Source organism: Euwallacea fornicatus, chromosome 4 (assembly GCF_040115645.1).
Source record: "Euwallacea fornicatus isolate EFF26 chromosome 4, ASM4011564v1, whole genome shotgun sequence".
NCBI lineage: Eukaryota > Metazoa > Arthropoda > Insecta > Coleoptera > Curculionidae > Euwallacea > Euwallacea fornicatus.
Window position 1 is genome coordinate 386,980 of NC_089544.1, and position 14,060 is coordinate 401,039.

At 41.3% G+C, this 14,060-nt stretch overlaps 2 long non-coding RNA genes across 5 annotated transcripts in view; one reads left to right on the forward strand and one right to left on the reverse strand.

Annotated features, from left to right (window-relative positions):
* LOC136338953 (uncharacterized) overlaps positions 1–14,060 on the forward strand; it is a 114,051-nt gene that overhangs the window by 26,814 nt on the left and 73,177 nt on the right. The window lies entirely within an intron of this gene.
* The window catches only part of LOC136338955 (uncharacterized), a 160,426-nt gene that overhangs the window by 865 nt on the left and 145,501 nt on the right, over positions 1–14,060 (reverse strand). The gene's annotated exons all lie outside the window — the stretch shown is intronic.

Here is a 14,060-nt window from a genome sequence, read left to right on the forward strand (position 1 = left end):
CGAGGAAATTTCTTGGTGAGGTTTCCTTCACATCTGCAGCGATGCTATAATAACAGCTTTTATGCAACTCACGCGTGAGGTAGAACTCCCTTCCGAAATAAGAACCCGCAACGGGGTCCTTGCCATCGAAGTTCTTGTCGTGCTTGAAAATCTCGACGACCTCTCGGTGTAGTCTAGGGAAGCCAAATATGCCTGTTATCCATCATTGATACTAATCCAACATAATTAACAATCCGAACACCCCCTGGGTGACATCACGCCCAACCCGAAATATACCAAGAACATTGTCACTGGATATTTGGAAAATTACGCGAATGTTCGATAGTTGTTTCATATTACATGAGCTTCAACTGGGACAGTTAATAACCCTTCACGGTGAACTCAAATAAATTATTATCCAAACTGGGTGAGACGAGAGCAACCCCAAAGGGTTCGCGCGATTCGAATGATGATTACTGCATCAATATGACGAGCTTATTGTGTAAATTTCAAAGCGGACAAAAAGAGAATATATTTCTTAAACTCCTTGAGAAATGATAAAATACTGCGAGAATTTTTCTTCCATTAATAGCCTCGTCCTTTAAAAGCCGGCATAAATTTTAATCCGTGATGCTGTGGAACTAGAAATGCTGACTTCAAGCTAACACTAGTCGTGGAATAATGCGCCATATTAACATGATAAAGGAGAGATGAATAATGCATCAGCTGTAACACCTCCCCGAAAATTTATATTTCACAAGGCATTGTAACTTTTTTAATTTTGGAACTGCATTCAGAATTTAGGTTTATGCCTCGTTCAAAGGAGAAGATAAGTACTAAGTTTTAAAATATTGTCCTGCCCCAAATACGAAAAAGTTTTAGTGGCTCTTCATTAGCTCCATGAATGCTTCTAAGCGACGAAGCAAATTAAACGTGAAACCCGCTCCAAGCCCGACTGTTTTTCGGAAAAAACCGGTATTATCGAGTTTTATCCGCATCCATGCAGTGTGTCTCGTTCGCGTACCCACAATTCATTTACTGGGCGGGTCGTGATAGAGTGTCAAAAATTCAAGGGCGCATGTGTCGATGATTTGAAGGGAGAAGGTCGTGCGGACGCGGGTCTGATATACAGGGCGACGCATTTTTTTGAAAGTTTTTTCCCAGGAAGTCCGTTCGCTGTTGCGAAAATTGGGCGGGGGCAAAACAGGTATGGAGGCATATCTTCTAAAGGGAGAACGGTGTTTTTAATTTGATCAATGGCGTCTCGCTGATTCCGGACGTCTTAAATGGGAGGTACGACAGGCCACCGGTTTTTTTAATTAAAAATTATTTCATGCTCCATGTTTGTGCGCAAAAAGGTTGTTTTAACATGTTCCATAGAGTTTGTTGGAAATAGGTCATAGAAACAAGACTCCCTTTTAGTTTTATGTCATATAATATCCCGACTGGAGACCACTCGGAAAGCGAGCCTAGCCAACGCTAACCTACCACATTCACTTTACCTAAAAGTAACCCGTGTAACTTGACAAAAAGGCACCCTAAAGCCATCAATACCATGCTCAAGTTTCACGCATGGTACATGTGAGCATTTCTTGTCTACGTTTAGGACTATTAATCAAATATTTGAAAACATCACGGGGATTTGGCCCTGAATAAGGTCATTAATCGGCGTTATCTGGAAGTGGTACAGGCTTTGGCCCGGAGTTCTTCCCAAGATTAGCGTGGGAAGAGCGGGTTGTTTATAAGTTCCTTTGGCGTAGCTGAGAAAAACGTTAAGGGTTTGGTACCCGTGAGAAAAAAGAGTGGCCCTCCCCTCCCATCGGTTCCCTCACGAAGAGGGGATGTGAGCGGGATGTCGCTGCCGGGTCGTATCAGGGATTCCGTTTTGGGTTACGGGGAGTAAACAAGTGCTTCGAGAGCTTGTATCGTTTTTTCCCCACCTTCTAGCCACGTTATGCGTTACCCTTGTAAAACGTAAAGCTTTGCCTAAATCGTTCCATTAATTAGGTCGGTGTCGCCTTTCAGGGCTTAGGTGCCCATAACTCGACAAAGTTCATCACAGATCTACCTCCGGAATTTTTCACGTTCTCTCCTGAACACCCTGCATCCTTCGGTATAAGCGGAAGTGCCGTCGTCACGGAAATGTTTTAGCGTGTTTCCCATGCCTAACTCCATATCGTAACAAATCTTCGGTTCTTCGGCACTTACGGCCAAAGAAGAATCGTGACTGGGAAAAATCTGAAAATCAGCCCCTGGATTGCCCCGAGGGCTGCTCTGCCTAATCCTGGCGTTCCATAGGCCGTATTTGCATAAAAAACACACACGATAAAATAGAGCGTTATTCCAGTATTCCGTATTTATTCTATCTGCCTAAAGACAACAAAATCCAAAAAAGTTCTGCGTACAAATTGAGGGTTTGCTCCCAGGGAATGCGGACACTGATTTTTCTACGAGGGAAGAATAAATAAAACAACAGATAAGGCAACGGAGTTTTGTCAACTCCCATTTGTTTGCAAAATAAAGCATCCTGTTTATGCCGAAGGTCAGTTGAACTGCTTTATTTTTATTGCCGTTAAGGTAACATTTGTGAAAACAAAGACGAAACACATACGTAAACGAAAGGTGATTTATTACCTGAGGGATTATGTTTTGCTGATATGGTGTAAGATTTTATGGTTTAAAGGCAATTTATTCTTTTGACTTACAAATGTCGACCGGAGCTCCAGAGAATACGGGAGAACACAGAAAGAAAATATTTAATCACCGTCGGGTGCTAAACGCCCGCTGACATAATCGAAAAATGTTTTTTGGTAAAAAGTGACTCGAGTAAGTAACAGGAGAGTAATGGGTCCGAATTCCCACATTGAACTTGCGACCGAAACCACACGTTCAAGGTCATCTCCCAGGGTCGAGAGGTGCCGGGTCGGGAGATCTAGCCGGCCACCCGACGATACCTCCTTTGGCAATCCTCGCACACATCAGGAATGTTGCCGGCAAGAAACTGTCGAACCGGCGAAGCGTAATGTGAAGAGGCACCATCCTGCTGGAAACGCAATAGATCCCCGTCCAACATTTGGTGTCCGTTATTGTTGTCTTTTTTTCCGATAATTTCACGGAACGACTCGTTTTTCCAACCAAATTTCAAAAAAAAAACTGAAATTTTCGCACAGTTGTTTAGAGAATTTAGAGACCTTTAAAATAATCCATGTTCTCTCTTAAAAAAAAAAAATGGAAATTTTTCATTCTTCACCTTCAACCTCCACTCTATCTCCACATTTTTACCTGTAGTCTGCGCTTCTAGAAATCTCAGAGGCGGATGTTTATTAAACATACACCCGGTGTGTGTTATAGTCAATATTCACTAACTGACGTAACTGAGGGTGACACACGTCACGCCACCCTCGCAAAGACCATTTTATCTGGAGTTCGAGCCCGATCGCGGAAATGCCGTTTGTTCCGCAAGCCTGTGGCCGTTGGCTGAACAATCTTTCCGTCACCTCGCGAGGTTTCTTGGCTCAAAATTCCGCGTACAAAAAGCTCCGTGCAGATCCCTTAAGGTGCGGCTGGTTTCGAAAAGCGGAAAAATCGGAATTTTCCAACGTCAAAATTGCGCAATTTGGCCGAACTCCCATCGGTCGAGCCTCGCAAGCGCACAGCTTGTACAGACCTTTGACATGCCCTTGGTCCCGAAAAACTGCCTACAGCGACGAGCTTTTGACAATACGGGTGGGTTTACACGTAAAAAAGTTGCGTGATCAGGCTAAATTCGGGTTGCATGCAGAAAGTCAGTCGAATTGAACTGTCGAGTTAGAGAGCTTCAAAACTTCCTCCGTAGTCTCCTTTGTGCCCATGAGTGCAGTCCTAAAGTAAAAGTTTGCTTGTGAAATTTTGCCAGGGATACTTCAGCTCGCCGTAATAACACCGTTTCTCTCGCCTAACTTCCGCGATTCAATAATTTCGCAATACGTATCTCATGGAGGATGTACAGGACGTCCCATTTAAAGTTGTGGTCGAGGATTGTTCAAAAATGGCACGTTGTATAAAAAAGAGTTTCAAATAAGAGTTTTCTGGTAAAAAGGGGGATACGGCATGAAAATGGTGATTTTGAGGTCGTTTCAAGTGCAACTTCGACGAATTAATATATGTTCTTTGAACAATTCTTTTATTAAACGTTTTGCTGCAGAGTTATCCTTGATTTTTGTCCAATTTTCGAGATATTTGAAATTATTGTTTTTTTTTCTATGTAAGTTTTGCAATGCATGCTCTGTTTAAAAATTATAAAAATCCTTCTATTTAATCAAAAATAAATTATTTCTATATATATTTTTTTATTTAGCAAATTAATTTAAAATCCTGATTTGAGAAACTTATGGAAGCAAATGTCCAAAAGATTGTCCTTCCTGCTGCACACACGTCCCAACTCTCATTCAAAAAAAATTGTTTACTCTGCACAACATCTCCCCGTTTATCAATTGACGCGCATTTTCGATTCTTCTTTCCATGCCTTCTGCAGTTGTTGGTACTTCTGCATACACTTTGTCTTTTAAAGAACCCCAGAGGAAAAAATCCGGTAAGGTCAGACCAGGCGACTTAGGAGGTCGGTTCACTGGACCGGCTGGTCCAGTCCATCCACCTGGATAAATTCCATCAAGGACCTCACGAGACATCCTAGAAAAATGGGCTGGATAGCTGTCATGCTGATGCCACATCACCCGTCTAGACGCAAGTGGAACGTTTTCTGACAATTCCGGAAGATCGTTTCGCGAGAAATTGCAGTACATTTCTCCATTCAAGTTTCCTTCAACGAAGAAAGGTCCAATCAAGTATTCTCCAATAATACCGCACCGTAGATTCATCGATCATGGTCTTTGACGTTCAACTTCTCTAAGTCAGTGGGGATTTACAGCACTCCAAAAATGCAGATTATGGTGATTCGTTGCACCATGATTTGTAAATGTAGTTTCGTCTCAAACGTCGAAAACAAAACGTTGGAGAAGAAATTTGCATTTTGATTTAATTGCTGCCTTGCCCAATTACAAAAATGGAGTCGGTTTTAAAAATCAGTTCCACCGAGTTCCTCATGTAAAGATATGCGGTAAATATGGTATTTATTCACTTTAAAAATTCTTTGGACACTAGTCTTTGACGTTCCTGAGTCGGCAGCTATTTGACGACAGCTTACACGGGGATCGAAGGCAACAGCTGCAAGAATTGCTGTTTGATTAGCTTCATGTGTTGCACTTCGGAAGCGATCGCGTTTTGTTTTTTTCCAAAGTTTGAAATATTTAATGACGCCGTTGAAAGTCCTCCAACGGGAAACTCTTCCGTCCGGAGATCTTCCGGCACGAAGTTCTACTGCCCAACAAATATTTTTTCCAGCCTCTCGAATAATAAAAACAATTTCTAATTTTTCATCTGAAGTGCAGCGATCCATTTGAATTATTGAATTTTGAAGTGAAAAGATTAATTTTTCAATAATTTCACCCAAGGCAATTAGGTTGATGTTTTTCTTCATAAAAATATATATATATTTTTTTGTTAGATAGAAGGATTTTTATGAACTTTAGACAGAATATGCATCGCAAAACTTTTTTAGAAAAAAAAATGCAATAATTTCGACGATCTCAAAAATTGGACAAAAATCGAGCACAACTGCAGCAAAACATCTAACGAAAAAATTGTTCGAATAAAAGATGTTCGGTTCTTGAAGGCCTCTAAGGATCTGTAAGAAAATGCGGGGTTCTCAGTTGAAAAAAAAAAAAAAAAAGTTGTCCTTGAAATGACCTTGAAGTGATATTTTGGCTAAAAGCGCCCGTTTTCATGACATGTCCCCGTATTTACAGGACAACTTTTAATTGAAACTTTTTTAACACAACGCACAGTTTTTGAGTAGTCCTCGGTCACGGTTTAAAATTGCACACCCTGTATATCCCCTATGGGGGAACACTATGTAACGACAATTTTCAGCGTGAGGCCCCAATATTATTTATTTGTTTAAGGAATGAAGCGAAAAATTAGATATTTCCTCCGACCAACTTTTATTGGATTCTCGTTCATATCGAATCGGAAAATTTCAACTCGACGCATGTTGGAGCCTAAAGGCGTGAAACAGATACCTGCATTGCCTATAGCCGTTACACAAACCGACTTTTATTTGCTGGTATGACAGTTTGCAGCAAAAAGGGATTTAAATTGGAATCAGGGCCACGAGACCGAAAATCGCAATAAAGAGCCACTCTTCCGGGAAATCCAATGACACTGGATACCACCAAACGTTGTTCAGATTTTTATATTTCTGTGGGCGTATTTGACGAACGGAGCTATCGAGTGGAGCTTTTAAAATTGTTTTCCTGGATCCCTCCAGAGGAAAAGCTTCACATTGATATTTTTCTGGTTATATAAGGGTTTTTCAGTATCTACTTTTAGTTTATAACCACTGGAAAATAAACTTAAGAGCAGTTTAATGTAAGGTCTTGAAAATATTGCCACACACTTATCATTATATTGCGCAACTGACCATAAACTAGTTCGCAATTGTAACCGAGCATCAACCGATCTGCGGCTGAGAGAGCGAAACCCAAAAAATATTGTCCTTGCTGATTATCTTTAACTCACACAAAGGATTTTCAGCTTCACGGACGAACTATTTTCTCAGCCACCCTATTCGCCACATTTAGCACCCTCAGATGGTTTTCTATTTCCAAACTTCAAAAAATGGCTCGGCGGAAAGAGATTTTGTGACGTCTCCGGGGCCACTGGGCCGATCTCAAATTAAACTATGTTGAGACATAACGTAATATTTCCTAATTTTTGTTTCTCTGAGTGTCAGGTCGGGTACTTCTGGGACTATCCTTGTACATTGATTGGGGTGCCTCATTTTCAGTTGTTCCAGAATCGCGCCTCGGGACAGTTCCCTCGATTGGTCTAACAAAAAAAAACGAACGGTCTACGACGCGGCAAAATGCCATGAAGGTACTTTAAATCGTTCTTTTGGTGGTAGTTCAGCTACTGCCACATGGTCATACCACCGAATGCTGAATTTCGAAGGTCCAATGCGCACAATAACGAAGGAGCTCGTTATCGGTCACGACTGCGTCCGCCATATTGTCGAGAAGAAACTGAAACTGGGGAGTTATAGCACTTCCGTTATCGGTCGAACATTTCGCCTATCGAAAGAAGGATAAAAGATATCTCGATTCAAAATGGTGAAATCATAATCGCTAAAGCCCTATAGCGTGTCGAATGCCTAAGCCAGCGGACCAAAACGAATATTGCCCCGACGTGGGTCGCGAAATAATGAATATTTGAGATGCGCCGTCACTCCGCACGGGGACCGGTACTCGCAGGTGCAAACAAGTTGATACAACAATATACAGGCTGTTTCGTAAACATACCGACACACTTTTCGGGGACGTAGAGCTCATAAAAACGAGTATTTAGAACGAATGAAGTTAGGTCTGCCATCGCCTTATTTCCTAGGTACAGGTTGTTCAATTTTTCATTAAAACATTTTTTTTTCAATATTTCAAAAACGATTTGGGATGCGGATATAATATTCGGAACACGCTGTGGCGGGATAAATTTGCGCATTCCTGAATAGGTGGAATAGGTCCATTTACACCAATGGCGTTCGTGCAGCCACTCAATGGAATGTTTTTGATGAAAAAATGGCACGCAAAAAATTTTTTTTTAATGCTAATATTTTTCTCATAACATTCCGTCAGTTTTTAAAAAAAGACCTTAGTGTTTTGTTGCTCAAGTAGCCGTTTTCGAGAGAAAAAAAATGTTTTTCATTCATCTGTGTACCAAAAAACCGGAATAGCTTTATAAGTGCAATTTTTTTTGGATTATTTAGGAGAAATTAATATTATTTTGTTTTAGTAGAAGTGGAGGTCACGAAAAGGACCAATTTTATGCTCGTATCCCACAACGTTTTTGAAATATACAAAAAAAAATTACGAAAAATTAAACACCCTCTACCTTGGAAACATATTTCGGACCTAACTTTAGTCGTTCTAAGTATTCGCTGCCATGAGCTCTACATCCGCCGAAAATGTATCGTTTTGTTTATGAAACACCCTCTATATCATCGTCCATCCAAAATCTATCCGTTATCGCCAAAATTAATCTAAGGAGAGGCGTTGTACATAGGCGTAATAAAAGGGTACACACATCTCCCCTTAAATTAAACATTGGGGTAAAGTGTTAAAATTTGACGTAATTAGTAAAGTATTTAACCATGAGTTACAAGTTCAGAAAATGAAACATTACATAATGATTTATTTATTAAATGAAGTCAATATGCACAGTATAAGCACTTACATCTAACGAAAATCTAATTAAGGAGTACAAAGGTAAATAATACAGCGCTTTAACCAAGGCTGATGTGACCCCAGAGGATCGAGTCCAACAAAGTTAAATCGGGACTTCACGCCGGCCATCTGATAATTCTTTTTCCCATGTGTTACCCAGGAAATCGTGGTGTTAGGTAATTTTGCGCGTAGCGGGTAAGGTTGTATGGAAATATCATTCGTTACTTGTGTAAATTTGTTAATTTAGACAGCATTTTGGCGCTGTTAAAACATTTTCAAAAAAGTGCGGGAATTTTTCTATCACCCCGTACGTTCAGATACCAAATTCTAAGTTCGCCATACCGCCGTTTGGCCTTATGTAGACATTAAATGTGTTAGAACTGCGAACAAAACCTAAGGTTAATTGAATAAGCTCGTGCCTTAGTCTATGTTCACACTCCGTTTTAACTTATTTAATCGTTTTCCCGCTCTCAGAGCTCTGAAATTACTGGCGAGGTTAGTTACAATAGCTTGGAAATCAGTATTGGAATGCGAAATAATTATTATGTGGTTTTCCGAGAGAGGAGACAAATGAGAAATTCATTTCTTCTCCATCAACATTATAGCTGAGGCTTAATTAAAAGGTGCTGAGATGCGAGACAATAAAATTGTTAATTATTACAAGGGCTAGGGTGAAAGCATTTGGAAAACCCAAATTATTTGAGAATGTGAATTGAACGACGGGTTAAATCTGGTTATGCCACAGAAGTCGCGGAGAAGTCGTTTGCAGAGGAACTGTAAAAAAGTACGAGCGTCTGCGCCGGGAACCGGTTAGCGCGGTTCAGGTGCCTGGCAGGTTGCAAGGAGATGTTTCTTTGTGGTGAATTCGGGCGCTACAGGACTTTTTTGCGGAAACTATTCGCGATTGCAATAAAAAATGTCTGCACCCAAAACAGTAAAAAGAGGGTCTGGTTTTTATGTCGCATCGAACGTCCTATTTTTTTGCGAAAAGGTCAAACGCCTGTGAAAGCTTCACGAATTTCCTGGCATTATCATAACCGAAAGTAAGCACGAATTATTAGAAGATAAGTATCGGATTTCGCGTTATGACCGAATTCCGAATTGGCCATGAATATTTCCGATTCGCTCGCGTCGAATGGCACCAAAATCCGACTTCAACCCTCGAATCGACAAAGAGAAGCAGAATCTCCTGATTTCGCCGCAGCCAGCCGCGCAACAAAACCGAAAAACGACGTTCAAATACTTGGAAGAGAAAAAACTGAAGCTCTGAAATACCCCGCGTCCACAAACCCTGCGCCGAACACAATTTGACGGAACGTGAGGAAAACAATTGACCTCCTCAAAGAACACGCAGGAAATCCAGTGCCAGAGAAAATTGAAATGATTTCGCCAGATGGCGCCTCGCCCGGCTTTAGTCACCACTAGAACAACATTTCATGTCAATGGTAAATAACTCGTACGCGCCGCTTGATCGGGAACTTGCCACTACCTGAGAGTCGCATTGTAGTTAACGGAAATCTATTTGTCCTCTCTACTAATTCCTTCAAGTGCAGTGATGTATAATGCTTAATGACACAATCAACTGGATGAACAGTAACTTGAATCGAGATCTGAAGCTCTGTTGAATCTTAAGTAAATTCACGCCTGGAACTGCTAACTATGTATAAAACTTTAAATGCAAAAGTGTAGTTAAAGTAAAATGTAAAGTAATTAAAACTTAATATATCAGCTAAGATTTATCGACTTCTCTTAGTTTATGCTAAACTTTTGCTTCAATTTACTCAGGAAATATTACCGACTTTTAAGCAAGAGCTGAGAAAATAGTTAAATAATAAATTTGCGTTGGAAGGCAAATTGATGAAATTAACAGTTTAGATTCTGGAGGCAGTTTCGACGAAACATGTCGGTACCGCACGTTTCCACATGAGAACCTGTACATGATAACACGTATCAATTGCCTAAAGATCGTAGGATTGGAAAGAGTTAATTACTAATTCGCTGCTGGCTTTCTGGCAATTAAGTTCGATCAAACGCAAGCTTATTGAATTTATCGCTTTAAACCAAAATCAAATTATCCTTTAAGCATTAACAACAACCTGCTTGTTTGGGGAAATATAGTAATTAATTTTCGAAAAATTCTTTGTAGACCCATCGCGGAGTGTTACTTCAGAGATACGGCTGGTAATTGCATTTCGAAAACTCTGCTAATGATGAACTTTGAAGAAAAATGTTTTTATTAAAGAGTCACAGTGAAATGCAAATGTTTTTGAATTATTATCGGTCTACGGGAATTTTTAACCTGAGTCCTCGTTAGTTGATTTTGATTATTTTCTCCTAATGAAGGAAAATTGCATTTGTTGCTGCCAGGCAGAACGAAAACGAATACGGATTTATAGATATTTGTGCCTTTTTGATAACTCTACGGTAAATAAATTTTTTATTAAACGTTTTTGCGTGGCATTTAACCGGACGAGAGCAACTGCAAATGTAATACGAAAAAATGAACGGCTTACCCAGTGGTGGCGGGCAAAGCACCTGTGTAACTGGCCTTGCACCGCCGCCGCGCACGCGTTTACCAGCGCAAATCTCCACGAGGACAATCGGAAAAATTGGCATAATCGTTGAGAGGGGGGCAAAAGTGGGCACTTTCAAAAGTGACTCCCGTTGTCGGAGGCACTTAGAAAATGGACACTTCCGCGTGTCTGGTGCGATTCCGTGCGGTGCATGATTTTTTAGAATGTCTCTACGCCATGCAGACATCAAAGGGAAAGCGCCGATATTTGGACAGATTCAAACTGCACGCTACGTCTGCCGTAGCGCTACGGCACAGCGGTTATTACCGGCCTGTCAACCATCCCACGAAACGAAGGCGTCTGCTAAATAAAGACGTCTGTACAAAATGAAACTCGGTACGCACCTGCTTCGATTGCGAAATCCGACAAGTTCGGTGTTAAAGTTAAGAAAAATAATTTAATTTTCGGTTCTTTTGCTTCGCAATTAATCAAACTTCGGCGCAGATCCGACTCTATTTGTTTTTTGTTGTCGGTGTTATTTTTTTCTGATTTATTAACAGCGGATTTATAAAGTGTAATGTGAACGCTTGCGGGGGATATGTCTGGCCTACATTTCCTCCCCCCTATAAGGGAGTTTAAATATGTTTTCAATTATTACACAGTTTGCAAAGAACTTGTAACATTTCGAGCTCGATGAGAGCCCAGTTCTGGCGAATTTTTTTTCCATTTTATCCGACCAGCGACGCAGTTTTAATCCGAGCTAATATTCAAGAATCCACAGCGACCGCCCATGCCGGCCTTTGATGGTTAGTTACAGTGTTCCTCCCACAACGACAATATTAGCTTTATTTACGCGGGAAAATTGATAATAGGGTACAGACGAAGAGCATCCTGCCGTCGATGACCGCAAAACCCAACGCTAAAATTTTGATCTCGTAATTAAATTCGGACAAGGCGTCAGTACGGCAGGAAATTGTACGCAATAACCCTTCTTGTTAAGCCCGTGCCGGTTTTTAATTAGCCAGGAGAAACTTTTAATAGGCTTTATGCAATTTAATTGCCTTCAACCGTGATCAAAAACATGCAAAAAGAGCAGCGGATGCCAGTCAAAAATTGACACCTATCCGGCTCGGCAGCGCCACGTGGGCGCCACCTCGTAACTACGGCCTCAACGCGACGCGACGAGAAGGGCGGGTTCGGTGCCGACCTCAGGCCCAAGTAAGCGTGTGGCCGGTGGGTGAAATGCAAACAGAACCTGTGACGGCACTCGCCAGAGTCTGCTCGAGGTACTTACGGACCGTCGGCTGGTTGACCCGAGTGGTGGCATCCACCTCCATAATGGGCGCTCATTATAGAAAAACAAGTTGCCCCGATTAGTGTGTCAGATAATCAGCGAGGGAGGTGACTCCTAACACACGAGCGTGAAATGCTGCGCATGAGCCGCGCGCACGCGCCAATCCCGCCAGTGTGTTACTATTTGTTTCAAGGCTGAATGGATGAAAGCGCAAATGTTAAAACTAAAAAGAGTCGTCCGGATGGGAATCGGATTCGACTTGGTCCCACTTCGAAGCCATTAAGCTAAACGCTGGCGCCCCTCACTTTCGCGATGACTGACTGCATCTTTTTGATTTTTTTTAAACACAACACGAATTTATTTGATTGTGGTTCACTCCAAAATAACCGCGACACAAATACGGAGACAGAATTGAGGAAGAGGACGCTAATAGAGTGTTCGGGGGCGGTGTCGGGGACCAGCTCGGTGGAATTGGCCAAGGCAACGATTTAATTTATGGGGTGATTTTTAAAACATCATAATTCAGACAGATTAATGCATAGGGGCTGGTATTCTAAACAGTCACGTAACAGGCTCGTTTGTTTACGACAACAATTTGATTTAAACCGCTTTCAGATATCTTGGCAAATTACGAAACGGAGTGTTTGGAAACCTTGGCTCCGTCTTCCCTGATTCCAACAACACCCTGGAGGAACACGGAAGGAAATTTCCCACTCTCCACAATCAAAGAGAGTTTCTTTACGGAAAACTTCCCGAAAAGTAGATTAGGCCCCGAGACGTGGTCGACCAGCCTCAAGTTCACCTGACCTATCCCCGACAGGTTTTTTTTTTCGTGCCGAGTCCAGAAGAAGTGTCTCGGTGAATCTCTTAGGCCCCGGACTCTCCACCTTTCGTTTAAACTGAACAATGCTATCAGTTATTAGCTGCCTTTTTAGAAAACCGCTTTCCTTAAATGTCATGGTTTCAACATCGCTTACCTGAAGTTTACAGCTACAAACCTTTAAAAGTTGCTGCCCTGAAAAGAAAATTACCTACACTCTCAACGCGACACGGTGTTGAACACTTGCTCTGCTTGCGCACAGCAACTATTCGAAGTAAATGGATTGAATGGGTCCTTTGGTATAGAAATGTGGATGGAGACAATTCCGTTTCCAACACCATGGAATAATTAAACTTTTCAATTAATTATGTCGAGACTAAAATATTCTTTCCATTTGACATAACGACGAAAACGTATCGAAATTTGTAATTCATATTTGTAGTAAATGCCATGAGGAGCATTTTCTCCGCGAAGCATTTTGCTACCGCACGCTGCGGTATTTACGTGAAATGTTCTTAATTCCTCGAGAGAACTATGTGCTATTAAAACAACGCCCGAAAAATTCCCAAATCTATCTTACTTAGTTAATTTAAGCTTAACTAATACTAGTTTAGCAACTAGACCGACAAAGCACGTACAAGGTCATGCCACATACAGGGTGGCTCATCGGCACTGAGAAATCCGAGTGTTTAAAGAGTCTTGCGACGGCGACGAACTTCACATTTTTGCACGGATTGTAGGGGGCGCTATTGCGTTTAATGACGTATGACAGCATGTAGTAATATTTATATGTGCCGAATTTTTCTGTAAATGTTTGCCATCTTGCGATCAGATATTTGACATATCAAATTTGACATTTGTTGGATTCGCAATCAGGCGTCATTCAGATTGACGTGTTGTCATCCTCCGTTATTTACATAGAGCAAAAACGATTTATTCCCGTGCACCGGTCGTTTTTTATGTCGGAACTGCATGTTATCGGACTGTAAGTTAAGGTAATTTTCAGTTCAAATTCTATGCGTTAAGCATCCTGGACGCAATCTCTTCCGTGATTATTCATTTTCACCAGCAAGAGTTACAGATAAGTGGAAACTTAAGAAAATGTTCCTCTTTTCCTTAGGGAAGGCTTCTTTATTAACGAC